The sequence below is a fragment of the Oncorhynchus gorbuscha genome, linkage group LG10, assembly GCF_021184085.1.
Source record: "Oncorhynchus gorbuscha isolate QuinsamMale2020 ecotype Even-year linkage group LG10, OgorEven_v1.0, whole genome shotgun sequence".
In the NCBI taxonomy this organism is placed as follows: Eukaryota; Metazoa; Chordata; class Actinopteri; order Salmoniformes; family Salmonidae; genus Oncorhynchus; species Oncorhynchus gorbuscha.
Genome location: NC_060182.1, coordinates 19,047,069 through 19,067,507, shown reverse-complemented (window position 1 = coordinate 19,067,507; position 20,439 = coordinate 19,047,069). Strand labels below are relative to the sequence as shown.

General features: G+C 41.1%; 1 protein-coding gene across 5 annotated transcripts in view; it reads left to right on the top strand.

Annotated features, from left to right (window-relative positions):
* Positions 1-20,439, top strand: part of LOC124045623 (dedicator of cytokinesis protein 3-like) — a 108,094-nt gene that overhangs the window by 4,799 nt on the left and 82,856 nt on the right. The window lies entirely within an intron of this gene.

The following is a 20,439-nucleotide window of genomic DNA, read 5'->3' as shown; positions in this document are numbered from 1 at the left end:
GCTTCTTTGCTTGACATCATGGGAAAATCAAAAGAAATCAGCCAAGACCTCAGAAAAGTGCAAATCAATCCCAAAACAACAGCAAAGGACCTTGTGAAGAAGCTGGAGGAAACTGGTACAAAGTATCAATATCCACAGTATAACCTGAAAGGCTGCTCAACAAGGAAGAAGAGACTGCTCCAAAAGCTCCATAAAAATGCCAGACTACGGTTTGGGGACAAAGATCATACTTTTTGGAGAAATGTCCTCTGGTCTGATGAAACAAAAATAGAACTTGTCTGGCCATAATGACCATTGTTATGTTTGGAGGAAAAAGAGGGAAGCTTGCAAGCCGAAGAACACCATCCCGACCGTGAAGAACAGGGGTGGCGGCATCATGTTGTGGGGGTGCTTTGCTGTAGGAGGGACGGGTGCACTTCACAAAATAGATGGCATCATGAGGTAGGGAAATTATGTGGATATATTGAAGCAACATCTCAAGACATCAGTCAGGAAGTTAAAGCTTGGTCGCGAATGGGTCTTCCAAATGGACAATGACCCCAAGCATACTTCCAAATTGGTGGCAAAATGGCTTAAGGACAACAAAGTCAAGGTATTGGAGTGGCCATCACAAAGCCCTGACCTCAATCCCATAAAATATTTGTGGGCAGAACTGAAAAAGCATGTGCGAGCAAGGAGGCCTACAAACCTGACTCAGTTACACCAGCTCTGTCAGGAGGAATGGGCCAAAACTCACCCAATTTATTGTGGGAAGCTTGTAGAAGGCTACCCAAAACATTTGACGCAAGTTAAACAATTTAAAGGCAATGCTACCAATTGAGATTATGTAAACTTCTGACCCACTGGGAATGTGATGAAAGAAATAAAAGCTGAAATAAATCATTCTCTCTACTATTATTCTGACATTTCACATTCTTAAAATAAAGTGGTGATCCTAACTGACCTAAGACAGGGAATTCTTACTTGGATTAAATGTCAGGAAGTGAAAAACTTTCATGTTTAAGGTGTATGTAAACTTCTGACTGTATATACATAACATTTACACTGATGTAGGCTAAATACTTTTTTTCAAGTTCTAATAAAAACAAAACCACAACTTGTTTTAAGTAGACTGTGTCTCAGTTAGGCCTACAGGCACCTTAATTGTTGCCCGTGGGCATATAATATTAAGGCAACTTAGACTGGAGGGTTTTACACACATCCAAAGCTTTGACAGAAGCTGGATAAAAATCTAGAAGATGTAAAAATAAAAAAATAAATCAGGAAATATATATATTTATTTTTTACACATACGTATTTTCCCCTTCTTTTTTGGGTAGACACAAAATGATCTTCATACTTTCATTTGTTTTTTTTAAAGCCGGTACTGGTTACCACCAGAGGAGTCCTATGACAATTGTGTGGGTCATAAAACAAAAAGGAGAACACCATTGTGTTTGGGAGAATCTACCCTTTCCACCGTGGTGTCCCATTAGTAGCTCAAATGGTTCAGACACTACAAAACAGAAGTTGGCACATCAAAGAGTCTCCTGACAATTGTAGGGGTCATAGAAACAGAGAACACAATTTCCATAGTGTAGTCATAATAGTTTCTAGGTCAAACTGTTCGGACGCTACAGACATTTAATGAGAAGTCTCATGGTCTGCCAAACACCTCTCTAGCTCTGTCACCTTTCGACGCAGATGCAGAACTATTACGGACTACAAAGGAAAGCCCAGCCACGATCTGCCCAGTGACACAAGCCTACCAGATGAGCTAAATTACTTATATGTGCACTTCGAGGCAAGCAACACTGAAGCATGCATGAGAGCACCAGCTGTTCTGGATGACTCTGTGATCACGCTCGCCACAGCTGATGTGAGGAAGACCTTTAAACAGGTCAACATTCACAAGGTCACAGGGCCAAACGGATTACCAGGACGTGTACTTCGAGCATACGCTGACCAACTGGCAAGTGTCTTCACTGATATTTTCAACCTGTCCCTGGCCGAGTCTGTAATACTTACATGTTTCAAGCAGACCACCATAGTCCCTGTGCCCAAGAACACAAAGGGAACCTGCCTAAATGACTTCCGATCTGTAGCACTCACATCAGTAGCCATGAAGTGCTTTGAAAGGCTGGTCATGGCTCACATCAACCCCATTGTCACAGCAACCCTAGACCCACTCCAATTTGCATACTGCCCCAACAGATCCACAGATGATGGAATCTCTATTGCACTCAACACTGCCCATTCCCACCTGGACAAAAGGAACACCTACATGAGAATGCTATTCATTAACTATAGCTCAGAGTTCAACACCATGGTGCCCTCAAAGCTCATCACAAAGCTAAGGACCCTAGGACTAAACACCTTCGTCTGCAACTGGATTCTGGACTTCCAGAACGTCCCCCAGGTGGTAAGGGTAGGCAACAACACATCTGCCACGCTGATCCTCAACATGTGGGCCCCCCAGGGGTGCATGCTTAGTCCCCTCCTGTACACCCTGTTCACCCATGACTGTGTGGCCAAGCACGACTCCAACACCATCATTAAGTTTGCAGACGAGCAACAGTGGTAGGCCTGATCACCAACAACGATGAGACAGCCTATAGGGAGGAGGTCAGAGACCTGGAAGTGTAGTCCCAGGACAACAACCTCTCACTCACAATGTGATCAAGACAAAGGAGATTATCATGGACTATAGGAAAAGGAGGACTGAGCACCGCCCCATTCTCACCGATGGGGCTGTAGTAGAGCAGGTTGAGAGCTTCAAATTCCTTGGCGTACATATCACCAACAAACTATCATGGTCTGAAAACACCAAAACAGCTGTGAAGAGGTCACGACAACGTCTATTCCCCCTGAGGAGACTGAAAAGATTTGTCATGGGTCCTCAGATCCTCAAAAGTTATACAGCTGTACCATCAAGAGCATCCTGACTGGTCTTGTCACAGCCCGGTATGGCAACTGCTTGGCCTCCGACCGCAAGGCGCTACAAAGGGTAGCCCAGTACATCACTGCCGGACGGCAGGCAGGCTCAGGGTCAGGATAGGCAGAGGTCAACAATCCAGAGGTGGGGCAAAGGTGCAGGCAGGCTCAGGGTCAGGAGAAGGCAATGTGATCAGGCAGGCTGGCTCAGAGTCACGACAGGCAAGGGTCAAAACCAGGAGGGCGAGAAAAAGAGAGACTGGAAAAAGCAGGAGCTGATAACAAAAATGCTGATTGACTTGACAAACAAGACAAACAGGCAACAGACAGACAGACAGACAGAGAACACATAAATACACAGGGGATAATGGGGAAGATGGGTGACACCTGGAGGCGGGTGGAGACAATCACAAGGACAGGTGAAACAGATCAGGGTGTGACAGTACCCCCCTCTAGGGTCGCCACCTGGGGTCCCACCTGGGCGCATACCTGGTCGACCGGGGTGTCGGTGTTGAAAATCTGCGATGAGGCTTGGGTCCAGGATCTCCCTAGGAGGGACCTGGCACCTCTCCTCCGGGCCATAACCCTCCCAGTCAACCAGGTACTAGAAACCCCTGCCCCGAGGTCGAACCTTCAAGAGACGCCTCACCGTATAAGCCGGTTGGCTGTTGATGAGATGGGGGAGATGGGTGGGCCATAGCCATAAGTCTGCTGAACAGATAACCAAATGGCTACCGGACTATTTGCATTGACCCCCCTTTTTTCACGCTCCTTCTACTCACTGTTCATGATCTAATATCTATGCATAGTCACTTTACCCCTACCATGTACATATTAACTCAATTACCTCGACTAACCTGTATCCCCACACATTGACTTGGTATCGGTACCCCCTCTATATAGCTTTGTTATAGTTATTTTATTATTGCTATTTTATTTTTTACTTTAGTTTATTTAGTAAATATTTTTCTTAACTCTTATTTTTCTTAAAACTGCATTGTTGGTAAGGTAATTTCACGGTAAGGTCTACACCTGTTGTATTCTACGCATGTGACAAATATAATTTGATTTGATATGGTAGGGCTAAAGATCGCTGTTGATATGGTAGGGGTAAAGGTAGCTGTTGACATGGTAGGGGTAGAGATAGCTGTTGATATGGTAGGGGTAAAGATAGCTGTTGACATGGTAGGGGTAAATGTAGCTGTTGATATGTTAGGGGTAAAGGTAGCTGTTGATATGTTAGGGGTAAAGGTAGCTGTTGATATGTTAGGGGTAAAGGTAGCTGTTGATATGGTAGGGGTAAAGATAGCTGTTGATATGTTAGGGGTAAAGATAGTGGATGATATGTTAGGGGTAAAGATAGTGGAAGATATGTTAGGGGTAAAGATAGTGGTTTATATGGTAGGGGTAAAGATAGCTGTTGATATGGTAGGGGTAAAGATAGCTGTTGATATGTTGGGGGTAAAGATAGTGGATGATATGTTAGGGGTAAAGATAGTTAGGGGTAAAGATGGATGATATGTTAGGGGTAAAGATAGCTGTTGATATGTTAGGGGTAAAGATAGCTGTTGATATGGTAGGGGTAAAGATAGCGGATGATATGTTAGGGGTAAAGATAGCTGTTGATATGTTAGGGGTAAAGATAGTGGTTGATATGTTAGGGGTAAAGATAGTGGATGATGCCCAGTGAGGGGTAAAGATAGTGGTGTGTTAGGGGTAAAGATAGCTGTTGATATGTTGATATGTAGGGGTAAAGATAGTGGTTGATATTTTCAGGGGAGTAAAGATAGTTTCAAGGATGATATGTTAGGGGTAAAGATAGCTGTTGATATGTTAGGGGTAAAGATAGTGCTTTGATATGGTCAGGGGTAAAGATATGATATGTTACAAAGATAGATATATGTTAGGGTAAAGATAGTGGATGATATGTTAGGGGAACACCTACATGAGAAATATGGTAGGGGTAAAGATAGTGCTGTTGATATGATATGATATGTTAGGGGTAAATATGATAGATGCTGTTGATATGTTAGGGGTAAAGATAGTGGATGATATGTTAGGGGTAAAGATAGTGGAAGATATGTTATAGATAGTGGTGATATGTAGGGGTAAAGATAGCTGTTGATATGAGGGGTAAAGATAGCTGTTGATATGGGGGTAAAGATAGCACCATATGTTAGGGGTAAAGATAGCTGTTGATATGTTAGGGGTAAAGATAGTGTTGATATGTTAGGGGTAAAGATAGTGGTTGATATGTTAGGGGTAAAGATAGTGGATGATATGTTAAAGGGCACCGCCCCATTCTAATGGGGCTGTATAGTGGGTTGAAAAAGATAGCTGTTGATGGTTGATATGTTGAGGAGGGGTAAAGATAGCTGATGATGATATGTTGAGGTAGGGTAAAGATAGCTGTTGATATGTTAGGGGTAATCACTGCCGGACGGGGGCAGGCTGGTTGATATGTTAGGGGTAAAGATAGTGGATGATATGTTAGGGGCAAAGATAGTGGAGGATATGTTAGGGGTAAAGATATGTTGATATGGTAGGGGCTAAAGGGATAAAAAGATAGCTGTTGATATGGTAGGGGTAAAGATAGCTGTTGATATGTTAGGGCAACAAAGATAGCTGGTTGATATGTTAGGGGTAAAGATAGTGGTTGATATGTTAGGGGTAAAGATAGCTGATTGATATGTTGATATGTAGGGGTAAAGATAGTGGATGATATGTTAGGGGTAAAGATAGTGGATATGTTAGGGGTAAAGATAGTTGATATGGGGGGTAAAGATAGCTGTTGATATGTTAGGGGTAAAGATAGCTGTTGATATGTTAGGGGTAAAGATAGGCCATAACCCTCCCAGTCAACCAGGTGATATGTTAGGGGTAAAGATAGCTGGTTGATATGTTAGGGGGGAAGATAAATGATATCTGCTGGGGTAAAGATAGATATGTTAGGGGTAAAGATAGTGGATGATATGTTAGGGGTAAAGATAGTGGATGATATGTTAGGGGTAAAGATAGCTGTTGATATGTTAGTAGGGGTAAAGATAGCTGTTGATATGTTAGGGGTAAAGATAGTGGATGATATGTTAAAAGATAGCTGTTGATATGTTGGGGTAAAGATAGTGGTATATAATTAGATAGCTGTTGATATGTTAGGGGTAAAGATAGCTGTTGATATGTTAGGGGTAAAGATAGCTGGATGATATGTTAGGGGTAAAGATAGTGGATGATATGTTAGGGGTAAAGATAGCTGTTGATATGTTAGGGGTAAAGATAGCTGTTGATATGGTAGGGGTAAAGATAGCTGTTGATATGGTAGGGGTAAAGATAGCTGTTGATATGTTAGGGGTAAAGATAGGGATATGCTGTATATGTTAGGGGTAAAGATAGCTGTTGATATGTTAGGGGTAAAGATAGTGGATGATATGTTGATATGTTATATGGGGTAAAGATAGTGGTTGATATGTTAGGGGTAAAGATAGCTGGTTGATATGTTAGGGGTAAAGATAGCTGTTGATATGGTAGGGGTAAAGATAGCTGTTGATATGTTAGGGGTAAAGATAGCTGTTGATATGTTAGGGGTAAAGATAGTGGTTGATATGGTAGGGGTAAAGATAGCTGTTGATATGTTAGGGGTAAAGATAGCTGTTGATATGTTAGGGGTAAAGATAGCTGTTGATATGTTAGGGGTAAAGATAGTGGTTGATATGTTAGGGGTAAAGGTAGCTGTTGATATGGTAGGGGTAAAGATAGCTGTTGATATGTTAGGGGTAAAGATAGTGGATGATATGTTAGGGGTAAAGATAGTGGAAGATATGTTAGGGGTAAAGATAGTGGTTTATATGGTAGGGGTAAAGATAGCTGTTGATATGGTAGGGGTAAAGATAGCTGTTGATATGTTAGGGGTAAAGATAGTGGATGATATGTTAGGGGTAAAGATAGTGGATGATATGTTAGGGGTAAAGATAGTGTTGATATGTTAGGGGTAAAGATAGCTGTTGATATGGGGTAAAGAGGGGTAAAGATAGCTGTTGATAGTGGTTGATATGTTAGGGGTAAAGATAGTGTTGATATGTTAGGGGTAAAGATAGCTGGGGTTGATATGGTTGATATGTTAGGGGTAAAGATAGTGGATGATATGTTAGGGGTAAAGATAGCTGTTGATATGGTAGGGGTAAAGATAGTGGATGATATGTTAGGGGTAAAGATAGTGTTGATATGTTAGGGGTAAAGATAGCTGTTGATATGTTAGGGGTAAAGATAGTGGATGATATGTTAGGGGTAAAGATAGTGGATATGTTAGGGGTAAAGATAGTGGATGATATGTTAGGGGTAAAGATAGTGGTTGATATGTTAGGGGTAAAGATAGTGTATGATATGTTAGGGGTAAAGATAGCTGTTGATATGGTAGGGGTAAAGATAGTGGTTGATATGTTAGGGGTAAAGATAGTGGATGATATGTTAGGGGTAAAGATAGCTGTTGATATGTTAGGGGTAAAGATAGTGGTTGATATGTTAGGGGTAAAGATAGTGGTTGATATGTTAGGGGTAAAGATAGCTGTTGATATGTTAGGGGTAAAGATAGCTGTTGATATGATAAAGATGTTAGTTAGGGTAAAGATAGCTGTTGATATGGTAGGGGTAAAGATAGCTGTTGATATGGTAGGGGTAAAGATAGCTGTTGATATGGTAGGGGTAAAGATAGTGGATGATATGTTAGGGGTAAAGATAGTGGATGATATGTTAGGGGTAAAGATAGCTGTTGATATGTTATGTTAGGGGTAAAGATAGTGTTGATATGTTATAGTGGATGATATGTTAGGGGTAAAGATAGCTGGTTGATATGTTAGGGGTAAAGATAGATGCTGTTGATATGGTAGGGGTAAAGATAGTGTTGATATGTTAGGGGTAAAGATAGTGGATGATATGTTAGGGGTAAAGATAGCTGTTGATATGTTAGGGGTAAAGATAGTGGTTGATATGGTAGGGGTAAAGTGTTGATATGTTAGGGGTAAAGATAGTGTTTGATATGTTAGGGGTAAAGATAGTGTTTGATATGTTAGGGGTAAAGATAGCTGTTGATATGGTAGGGGTAAAGATAGCTGTTGATATGGTAGGGGTAAAGATAGCTGTTGATATGGTAGGGGTAAAGATAGTGTTGATATGTTAGGGGTAAAGATGTTGATATGTTAGGGGTAAAGATAGTGTTGATATGTTAGGGGTAAAGATAGTGGTTGATATGTTAGGGTAAAGATAGTGTTGATATGTTAGGGGTAAAGATAGTGTTGATATGGTAGGGGTAAAGATAGCTGTTGATATGGTAGGGGTAAAGATAGCTGTTGATATGGTAGGGGTAAAGATAGTGTATATGGTAGGGGTAAAGATACTGTTTATATGGTAGGGTAAAGAACACTGTTTATATGGTAGGGGTAAAGATAGCACTGTTGATATGGTAGGGGTAAAGATAGCTGGCTGTTGATATGTTAGGGGTAAAGATAGTGGTTGATATGTTAGGGGTAAAGATAGCTGTTGATATGGTAGGGGTAAAGATAGCTGTTGATATGTTAGGGGTAAAGATAGTGGATGATATGTTAGGGGTAAAGATAGTGGATGATATGTTAGGGGTAAAGATAGCTGTTGATATGTTAGGGGTAAAGATAGCTGTTGATATGTTAGGGGTAAAGATAGCTGGATGATATGTTAGGGGTAAAGATAGCGGATGATATGTTAGGGGTAAAGATAGCTGTTGATATGTTAGGGGTAAAGATAGTGGATGATATGTTAGGGGTAAAGATAGTGGTTGATATGTTAGGGGTAAAGATAGTGGATGATATGGTAGGGGTAAAGATAGCTGTTGATATGGTAGGGGTAAAGATAGCTGTTGATATGTTAGGGGTAAAGATAGTGGATGATATGTTAGGGGTAAAGATAGCTGTTGATATGTTAGGGGTAAAGATAGTGGTTGATATGTTAGGGGTAAAGATAGTGGATGATATGTTAGGGGTAAAGATAGTGGATGATATGTTAGGGGTAAAGATAGCTGTTGATATGGTAGGGGTAAAGATAGCTGTTGATATGGTAGGGGTAAAGATAGCTGTTGATATGTTAGGGGTAAAGATAGGATATATTTAGGGGTAAAGATAGTGGATGATATGTTAGGGGTAAAGATAGCTGTTGATATGTTAGGGGTAAAGATAGTGGTTGATATGTTAGGGGTAAAGATAGTGGTTGATATGTTAGGGGTAAAGATAGCTGTTGATATGGTAGGGGTAAAGATAGCTGTTGATATGGTAGGGGTAAAGATAGCTGTTGATATGTTAGGGGTAAAGATAGTGGTTGATATGGTAGGGGTGAAGATAGTGGTTGATATGGTAGGGGTAAAGATAGCTGTTGATATGGTAGGGGTAAAGATAGCTGTTGATATGTTAGGGGTAAAGATAGTGGTTGATATGGTAGGGGTGAAGATAGTGGTTGATATGGTAGGGGTGAAGATAGTGGTTGATATGTTAGGGGTAAAGATAGTGGATGATATGTTAGGGGTAAAGATAGCTGTTGATATGGTAGGGGTAAAGATAGCTGTTGATATGGTAGGGGTAAAGATAGCTGTTGATATGTTAGGGGTAAAGATAGTGGTTGATATGGTAGGGGTGAAGAACACTGTTTATATGGTAGGGGTAAAGATAGTGGTTGATATGGTAGGGGTAAAGAACACTGTTGATATGTTAGGGGTAAAGATAGCTGTTTATTTGGTAGGGGTAAAGAACACTGTTTATATGGTAGGGGTAAAGAACACTGTTTATATGGTAGGGGTAAAGAACACTGTTTATATGGTAGGGGTAAAGAACACTGTTCATATGGTAGGGGTAAAGACCACTGTTTATATGGTAGGGGTAAAGAACACTGTTTATATGGTAGGTGTAAAGAACACTGTTTATATGGTAGGGGTAAAGAACACTGTTTATATGGTAGGTGTAAAGAACACTGTTTATATGGTAGGGGTAAAGAACACTGTTCATATGGTAGGGGTAAAGACCACTGTTTATATGGTAGGGGTAAAGAACACTGTTTATATGGTAGGTGTAAAGAACACTGTTTATATGGTAGGGGTAAAGAACACTGTTTATATGGTAGGTGTAAAGAACACTGTTTATATGGTAGGGGTAAAGAACACTGTTTATATGGTAGGGGAAAAAGATAGCTGTTTATTTGTTAGGGGTAAAGAGAGTGGTTGATATGGTAGGGGTAAAGAACACTGTTGATATGGTAGGGGTAAAGATAGCTGTTGATATGTTAGGGGTAAAGATAGTGGATGATATGTTAGGGGTAAAGATAGTGGATGATATGTTAGGGGTAAAGATAGCTGTTGATATGTTAGGGGTAAAGATAGCTGTTGATATGGTAGGGGTAAAGATAGTGTATGATATGTTAGGGGTAAAGATAGTGGATGATATGTTAGGGGTAAAGATAGCTGTTGATATGTTAGGGGTAAAGATAGTGGAAGATATGTTAGGGGTAAAGATAGTGGTTTATATGGTAGGGGTAAAGATAGTGGTTTATATGGTAGGGGTAAAGATAGTGGTTTATATGGTAGGGGTAAAGATAGCTGTTGATATGGTAGGGGTAAAGATAGCTGTTGATATGTTAGGGGTAAAGATAGTGGATGATATGTTAGGGGTAAAGATAGCTGTTGATATGTTAGGGGTAAAGATAGTGGATGATATGTTAGGGGTAAAGATAGTGGTTGATATGTTAGGGGTAAAGATAGTGGATGATATGTTAGGGGTAAAGATAGCTGTTGATATGGTAGGGGTAAAGATAGCTGTTGATATGGTAGGGGTAAAGATAGCTGTTGATATGGTAGGGGTAAAGATAGCTGTTGATATGTTAGGGGTAAAGATAGTGGTTGATATGGTAGGGGTGAAGAACACTGTTTATATGGTAGGGGTAAAGATAGTGGTTGATATGGTAGGGGTAAAGAACACTGTTGATATGTTAGGGGTAAAGATAGCTGTTTATTTGGTAGGGGTAAAGACCACTGTTTATATGGTAGGGGTAAAGAACACTGTTTATATGGTAGGGGTAAAGAACACTGTTTATATGGTAGGGGAAAAAGATAGCTGTTTATTTGTTAGGGGTAAAGAGAGTGGTTGATATGGTAGGGGTAAAGAACACTGTTTATATGGTAGGGGTAAAGATAGCTGTTTATATGGTAGGGGTAAAGATAGTGGTTGATATGGTAGGGGTAAAGAACACTGTTTATATGGTAGGGGTAAAGAACACTGTTTATATGGTAGGGGTAAAGAACACTGTTTATATGGTAGGGGTAAAGAACACTGTTTATATGGTAGGGGTAAAGAACACTGTTTATATGGTAGGGGTAAAGAACACTGTTTATATGGTAGGGGTAAAGAACACTGTTTATATGGTAGGGGTAAAGAACACTGTTTATATGGTAGGGGTAAAGAACACTGTTTATATGGTAGGGGTAAAGAACACTGTTTATATGGTAGGGGTAATTCTCTGCCTCAGAATCATCTGTCCCTCGTGGCTCTGACTTTGTCTTGCCCTTGCACCTCCACATGTAATGGCTCAAGTGCAACACAATACAACAATAAACTTGAAAGTCATGGAAATTGGGAGCAATGCCATCTTGGACAATGATTTGGATAGACAGCCATAAGCAAGTACATAATGCAGGACATACAGCTACTTTTCCATTGAGATTAGAGTACCCTAAGAACCATTTCTTCATGGTTTTAACCCCCTGAGGACACAACCATTGATGCTCTCCACCGCTGCAGGTTGGCCGAGCAGCCTTGTGGTCATCTAAAAAGTAATGAAAGGTAACGAGGTCATCATCAAGTAGTCATGTGACCTCCACTGCAGATGGGTGCCATGCTCACTCAGATAGCTGTGGCTGCTGTTCTGGAATCAGATCTGACAGAAGCGCGAGGGCACTCCTGTGGCACAAGGTTAGCTTAGCAGAACCTGCGAACTGCGATGCAATGTGTGTCTGAGTGAGTGAGCGTTCATTCAGGTAATGCTGAACAACATGACTCATTGGCGCCAAACAGAAAAGGCCCTTGTGTCATTTTTTTAACTGATCTATGTGGGTCTGGGAAATTGTTTCTCAAACTAGGAAAGAAGTACAACTGGAAATTATCTGTATGTGATACAAGGAGTCGATATGTACTGCAATTCTCACAATTCTATATTTGGATTTTATATTGCTCACCATATGTATTCTGCAGAGAGACGAGAGAAGCATGAGAAAACAAGTTTTGATCAGTCAGGGAAATAGAAGTGCTAAAAACATGTTGGTTCACTATTTAAAAAGAAGATGGTGAACAAGCTATAGGATGAAAAATACCGGCGTTTTGGCGCAGGTACAGCTGACAAACTCTAGCTAAGGTTACCTACAGTAGCAAACGTTTTTCAATAATAATCTGTATGTGAAGTATGTGGACACCGCCTTCAAATGAGTGGATTCAGCTATTTCAGCCACACCCATTGCTGACAGGTGTATAAAATTGAGCTAACAGCCATGCAATCTCCAAAGACAAACAATGGCAGAAGAATGGCCTTACTGAAGAGCTCAGTGACTTTGGCACTGTCATAGGATGCCACCTTTCCAACAAGTCAGTTTGTCAAATTTCTGCCTTGCAAGAGCTGTCCCGGTCTGTCCTCGGCTGCAACACTCACTACCGAGTTCCAAGCATGCCTCTGGAAGCAAAGCAACATCAGCACAAGAACTGTTCGTTGGTAGCTTCATGAAATGGGTCTCCATGGCTAAATAGCTGTATACAAACCTAAGATTCCCATGCGTAATGTCAAGCGTCTGCTGGAGTAGTGTAAAACTCTGGAGCAGTGGAAACACGTTCTCTGGAGTGATGAATCACCCTTCACCATCTGGCAGTCCGACAATCAAATCTGGGTTTGGCGGATGCCAGGAGAATCCTACCTGCTCCAATGCATAGTGCCAACTGTAAAGTTTGGTGGAGGACGAATAATGGCCTGGGACTGTTTTTCATGCTTCAGGCCAGGCCCCTTAGATCAAGTGAAGGGAAATCTTAACGCTACAGCATACAATGACATTCTGGATGAATTGGAATGCCGACTGTGGGCCTAATCACCCAACATCAGTGCCCGAACTCACTAATGCTCTTGTGGCTGAATTGATGCAAGTCCACGCAGCAATGTTCCAACATCTAGTGGAAGCCTTCCCAGAAGAGTGGAGGCTATTACAGTAGCAAAGGGGGGACCAACTCTATATTAATGACCACGATCTTAGAATGAGATGTTCGATGAGCAGGTGTCCACATACTTTAGGTAATGTAGGGTAAATATATATATATATATATATAGTAAAAATAAAGACAAACCCTTGAATGAGTAGGTGTGTCTAAACTTTTGACTGGTACTGGTACTGTATGTATACACACAGTACCAGTCAAAAGTTGTCACACCTACTCACTCATTCAAGGGTATTTCTTTATTTTGACTATTTTCTACATTGTAGAATAGTAGTGAAGACATCAAAACTATAAAATTACACAAAGTGTTAAACAAATCAAAATATATTTTATATTTGAGATTCTTCAAAGTAGCCACCCTTTACATTGATGGCAGCTTTGCACCCTCTTGGCATTCTCTCAACCAGCTTCATGATGTCCCTACCTTGTCACCTGTAATGCATTTCAATTAACAGGTGTGCCTTATCAAAAGCTAATTTGTGGAATTTCTGTCCTTAATGCATTTCAGACAATCAGTTGTGTTGTGACAAGGTAGGGATGGTACACACAAGATAGCCCTGTTTGGTAAAAGAACAACTTCATATTATGGCAAGAACAGCTCAAATAAGTAAAGAGAATTGACAGTCCATCATTACTTTAAGACATGAAGGTCAGTCAATATGGAAAATGTCAAGAACTTTTAAAGTTTCTTTAAGTGCAGTCACAAAAACCATCAAGTGCTATGATGAAACTGGCTCTCATGACAACCACCATTGGAAAGGAAGGCCCAGAGTTACCTTTGCTGCGGAGGATAAGTTCATTTGAGTTACCAGCCTCAGAAATTGCAGCCCAAATAAATGCTTCACAGAGTTCAAGTAGCAGACACATCTCAACATCAACTGTTCAGAGGAGACTGCGTTAATCAGTCCTTCATGGTCAAATTGCTGCGTAGAAACCACCACTAAAGGACACCAATAAGAAGTAGAGACTTGCTTGGGTCAATAAACATGTGCTGGTGGAAATCTGTCCTTTGGTCTGATGAGTCAAAATTTGAGATTTCTTGTTCCAACCGCCATGTCTTTGTGAGACGCAGAGTAGGTGAGCGGATGATCTCCGCATGTGTGGTTCCCACTATGAAGCATGGATGAGGAGGAGATGTGATGGTGTAGGGGTGCTTTGCTGGTGACAGTGTCAGTGATTTATTTTGAATTAAAGGCACACTTAACCAGCATGGCTACCACAGCATTCTGCATCGATACGCAATCACATCTGGTTTGCACTTAGTGGGAGTTTTATTTGTTTTTCAACATGACAATGACCCAAAACACACTTCCAGGCGGTGTAAGGGCTATATGACCAGCAAGGAGAGTGATGGAGTGCTGCATTAGATGACCTGGCCTCCACAATCAAGTGCCCATTATATGTGGGAACTCCTTCAAGTCTGTTGGAAAAGCATTCCAGGTGAAGCTGGTTGAGAGAATGAGTGTGCAAAGCTGTCATCAATGCAAAGGGTGGCTACTTTGAAGAATCTAAAATCTAAAATATGTTTTGATTTGTTTCACACTTTTATGCATACTACATGATTCCATGTGTTATTTTGTAGTGTTGATGTCTTCACTATTATTCCACAATGTAGAAAATAATAATGTCACGACTTCCACCGAGGTTGGCTCTCCTGCCCGTTCAGGCTGTGCTCGGCGGTCGTCGTCACCGTCCTATTAGCCACTACCGATCCCTTTTCGGTTATCTGTTGGTTTTGTCTGATTGTTTTCACCTGTGTGTTAGTTAATTAGTATCTGTATATAATGTAGGTTGTCCCGCCCTTGTTTTGTGCGGGATTGTTTGTTTTTGTCATTTCGTTTCGGCGGTCTGTGTTTTTGTGTTCTATTTCTCCGGTTTGTCTGTTATTCCTGTTTTGGATATTTTTCACCCTGTTTGTATTTTGGGTTGTCCGTGTTTATTTTTGTTCACCGGAGAATAAACCTCTATTCACTATTTGCTCTCTGCGCCTGATTCCACCCACCTTGACTAGTCGTGACAAATAAACATAAAGAAAAACCCTTGAATGAGTAGGTGTCCAAACTTTTGACTGGTACTCTATATACGGTATATAAACTCAGCAACAACAAAAAACGTCCTCTCACTGTCAACTGTGTTTATTTTCAGCACACTTAACATGTGTAAATATTTGTATGAACATAACAAGATTCAACAACTGAGACATAAACTGAACAAGTTCCACAGACATGTGACTAACATAAATTGAATAATGTGTCCCTGAACAAAATCAAAAGTAACTGTCAGTATCTGGTGTGGCCACCAGCTGCATTAAGTACTGCAGTGTATCTCCTCCTCCTCCTGTACCAGATTTGCCAGTTCTTGCTGTGAGATGTTACCCCACTCTTCCACCAAGGCACCTGCAAGTTCCCAGACATTTCTGGGCCCTAGCCCTCACCCTCTGATCCAACAGGTCCCAGACGTGCTCAATGGGATTGAGATTCGGGCTCTTTGCTGGCCATGGCAGAACACTGACATTCCTGTCTTGCAAGAAATCACGTACAGAACGAGCAGTATGGCTGGTGGCATTGCCATGCTGGAGGGTCATGTCAGGATGAGCCTACAGGAAGGGTACCACATGAGGGAGGAGGATGTCTTCCTTGTAACTTACAGTGTTGAGATTGCCTGCAATGACAACAAGATCAGTCCAATGATACTGTGACACACCACCCCAGACCATGACGGTCCCTTCACCTCCAAATTGATCCCGCTCCAGAGTACAGGCCTCGGTGGAACACTCATTCCTTCGACGATGGTGAGACAAAACCGCGACTCGTCAGTGAAGAGCACTTTTTGCCAGTCCTGTTTGATCCAGCAATTGTGGGTTTTTGCCCATAGGCGACGTTGCCGGTGATGTCTGGTGAGGACCTGCCTTACAACAGGCCTACAAGCCCTCAGTCCAGCCTCTCTCAGCCTATTGCAGACAATCTGACCACTGATGGAGGGATTGTGCGTTCCTGGTGTAACTCGGGCAGTTATTGTTGCCATCCTGTACCTGTCCCGCAGGTGTGATGTTCGGAGTAACCGATCCTGTGCAGTGGTCTGCCAAGGCGAGGACGATCAGCTGTCTGTCCTGTCTCCCTGTAGTGCTGTCTTAGGCGTATCACAGTGCGGACATTGCAATTTATTGCCCTGGCCACATCTGCAGTCCTCATGCCTCCTTGCAGCATGCCTAAGGCACGTTCAAGCAGATGAGCAGCGACCCTGGGCATCTTTCTTTTGGTGTTTTTCAGAATCAGTAGAAAGGCCTCTTTAGTGTCCTAAGTTTTCATATTTGTGACCTTAATTGCCTACCGTCTGTAAGCTGTTCGTGTCTTAACGACTGTTTACATGAATTATTTATGGTTCATGGGAAACAGTGTTTAAACACTTTACAATGAAGATCTTTGGATTTTTACGAATTATCATTGAAAGACACGGTCCTGAAAAAGGGACATTTCTTTTTTTGCTGAGTGAGTGAGTGAGTGAGTGAGTGTGTGTGTGTGTGTGTGTGTGTGTGTGTGTGTGTGTGTGTGTGTGTGTGTGTGTGTGTGTGTGTGTGTGTGTGTGTGTGTGTGTGTGTGTGTGTGTGTGTGTGTGTGTGTGTGTGTGTGTGTGTGTGTGTGTGTGTGTGTGTGTGTGTGTGTGTGTGTGTGTGTATATGTATATATATATATTTTTACATATCGATACCTGCAGTCAAATATCAATATAATATCATCCCAAAAGAATATTCCCCTCCATCACTATAGAGAAGCAGGACCTCCAAGGTCTGAATGCTTAGTCACAATGTGCTGTATGGTTAGCGGAACTAATTCGGGATCAATCTGGGATAACTGTGATCACCTGCCCTACCAGCGCTGTTTTGCTTTGACTCTAAAGGACTCAGGAAGCCATTATGATAGCTTCTATTCAATAGAGGACACATTAACGTGATCTTTCAAGATGTGAATTTCACTATAATTTTAGGTGCTTTTGCTAATAAAGATGACACCGCTTAACTTCCGTCTGTTAGTAGGGTTGGTTTGGTTACTTTCTAAATGTAATCCGCTACAGTTAAGTTACCTGTCCAAAATTGTAATCAGAGAAAACAGTAATCTAACTCCTGCATTTTCAATAAAGCTGTCTTTACAATGAGGGATGTCTGTCTGTGGTGAAAGAATAGATCATTTTTGGAAGACTGTAACTTCAGTCTGGAGTTCATTATCTATCTAATCACCAGAGTCTACTTTGATTTTCATTTTGATTTATCATTTTGTATTTCACATTTTTTTCCACGTTGTGGCATTTTGATGACCACAAAAATGGTTGGATAATAATGATGATTTTGTGCGCTGTGCATATTTAAGTGAAGCTATTTGCATGGTTGATTGAGCCTGGGGATTGAGAGAGTTACACACACTGTAAAGGCCTAGATTCACTGGGTTGAAGAGATAGTCAACTATACAAATGGCTTTGTAGATAGTCACTGTGATAGAAAAGTGAACAGTTCATGCACTGTTTTAAAAAACAATGATCACCTCAAACTGAGCTTATGTTATTTTCTCATTCACTTTACAAACCTAACAAAGGATGACAGATAGGAAGGAGTCTGTAACACCACACCATGAGCTAACTCATTTACAAAGCATCACTGATGTAACCTTGATCTCTGTCTTCCGTGTAACCATGTCTCTCTCTCTCTGTGTTTGTGTGCATGCCCGAGTGTGTGTGTGTGTGTGTGTGTGTGTGTGTGTGTGTGTGTGTGTGTGTGTGTGTGTGTGTGTGTGTGTGTGTGTGTGTGTGTGTGTGTGTGCGCCCCTGTTTTTGTGTGTGTGGCTTATTCCGTGTCTGTTTTCACACAGCAGGGAGCACAAAACTGCAGCATCTGCCATCATCGTACATTGTCATGTGGGCCCACTTTACCCTTAAAAAAATAGCTTCAGTTGAATCTCTGCAAAAAATAAGCTGTACTGAATTCCAAAGTTGAGGAATTAGGAACAACTCCCAAACACAGTTATGCCATATTCAGACTTAATAGCTATTGTAAAGAGGCTCATGAACTAACACCGGTTGTGGCAAATCATCAACACTGGCACTTCATGCAACCTAATACTCCATAACTTGTTCATCAATATAAATGTTTAGTCTATAAGAAGCCCATTTAGATATCACGGTCTCACTTTATTACTACTTTTACTATAAGACTAACATTTCCTTTATTGTTTGTGTTTTTGTATGAGCAAGCACGGCCATTACTGTTCTGTTTGTCCTTCTTTTACTCACTCCACTTGATGATTATCATTGTGAAAATGCCTTGTAGGGCTGCACAATTAATCACATTTGAATCTACATTTAAATATTATGATGTGCAATATCCACATCGGTTCACTTTTTTATGCCATGAATGTAACATTCAAATGAAATAAGTGTCCCCTGGGAAACTGACCAACACTTTGGATCCTAACCTGTCACAACAACCTCTATTATACCTGTCTTTTTCATTAGTTGTCATGCCAAACGACACCAACTATAGAAATAAAATGAGTACTCCGATTCTATGATCCCCACAGTGTTTTGATCTAAATCGCAAGTACAATCCCAATAACAATATATGGTGAGTAAATAAAATAAAAAAATATTTGCCCATATCTTGCAGCCCTAATGCCTTGCTCTCGACAAGATTAATTAATCACACACCGTAGTGTATCTTATTCACACCATCAACATTTTCAGTAAGCGTCTGAACTCTGGCTGAACTCAACTGTTGGAGTAATTGTGGCACTGCACACTGAGTAAAGTAACTGTACTGTTGGGGTGTTGACGGCCTTTGGTGCCACAGACCATGTGATCCATTAAGGTTATGGCCTCTGATCAAAGGCCGTGTGTGTTACCAGTAAAGCAGCTTGAGGCAATTTTTACAGTACATCATCATATATAGTAGGCCTGTAATAGAAAAGTGAAGTGAGTTCAATACTTTTAAATATTGCAGATGTGTTCGTTTGCTTGTTTTGGGGTCTGTGTCTCAAATTACACTCAATTCCCTATATAGTGAAATACAGTTGAGGCACAATATGGGGAATAGTGGTGAAATTGGAGATTTGCTTTGGAGATAACTTTGCTCCATATTTCAGAGAGTGAATCAGAGTGAGAGTCGTGTCAACATCGTCTGTGAAATAAAACCACACTCTACAATGAAACCGTACCATCTCGTTCCGACATGGGTGTCTCTGTTGAGGTTCTCATAATGGTTCCACTGTAATTTAGCCATTTAAATTAAGTAGAGGATGTTAATAGAAGAGGACTTGTAGGTAGAGAATGTTTATCCCTGTTTGGTAATAGCCTGAAGCAGAGTTGAAAAAAAAGGTGACAAGCCCTCTTCAAGTCTCTTTCTCTCTTGTCACTTTTAGATGGTTAATGTTCAGATTCTCTCTCTCACACCCTTTCTCCATCGCTGTCTCCATCTGATCTATGCCCTGTACTCATTATTGCATCACATCTATATTCCTGCCATTTCAAAATGCCCAGATCCCTGCAGCAGTTATACATTGAAGAAACCCCTACAGTTTTGTATGTGATCTGTTGCCATAACTACCGTAGCAGAGGAACTAAGCACTCGTTTCCCACAAACAGAACAGACACCCTGGCCCCTCGCCCCCTCCCATTGGGCCCCCTGACGGGTCTATTAGCATAATGACTCACACAGAACTCTCCTCCAAGGGCCACCATTTGTGGGCTCAATGGAGCCCTGTCATTGTCAAACATGTTTCTCTTATACTGAGGCTTTGTAGACATTACAGCTATGTTCTGCTGTTAAGTTACTCTGCTACTCGACTGACATACCATTTAGATGTATTAAAAGGTATTGTATTGAGGATAAAAACCTGGCCTAATATAATACATTTTCTCCATTCTCCACACTATACTGCCCTATCAAGCAAAAGAGTAGTAACTGCTCAGAGTGAAACTGAATAAAAATGACTTCTACATTTTTTAAAATTGTCCAGCCAAATGAACTGTAAGCTGATCAGAGATGTGGTTGTCTTACTATCAGGTCTTTTTTTATTTTATATTGACCGTGACCTTTGACCCGAGATGGCAGTTACTGCCTTCTTGCTTGGTACACCCACTGAATACGTTTCCATGAGGATTTTTTAAAACAAACTTGTGTTCATATATTTATATGTGGCTGTCAGTGTCATAGTTTGATACTTGTATCAGCAAAGAACAGTAAATAATACCAAGGTAAACCGTAGACACTGCAGCACAGAGCTCAGTG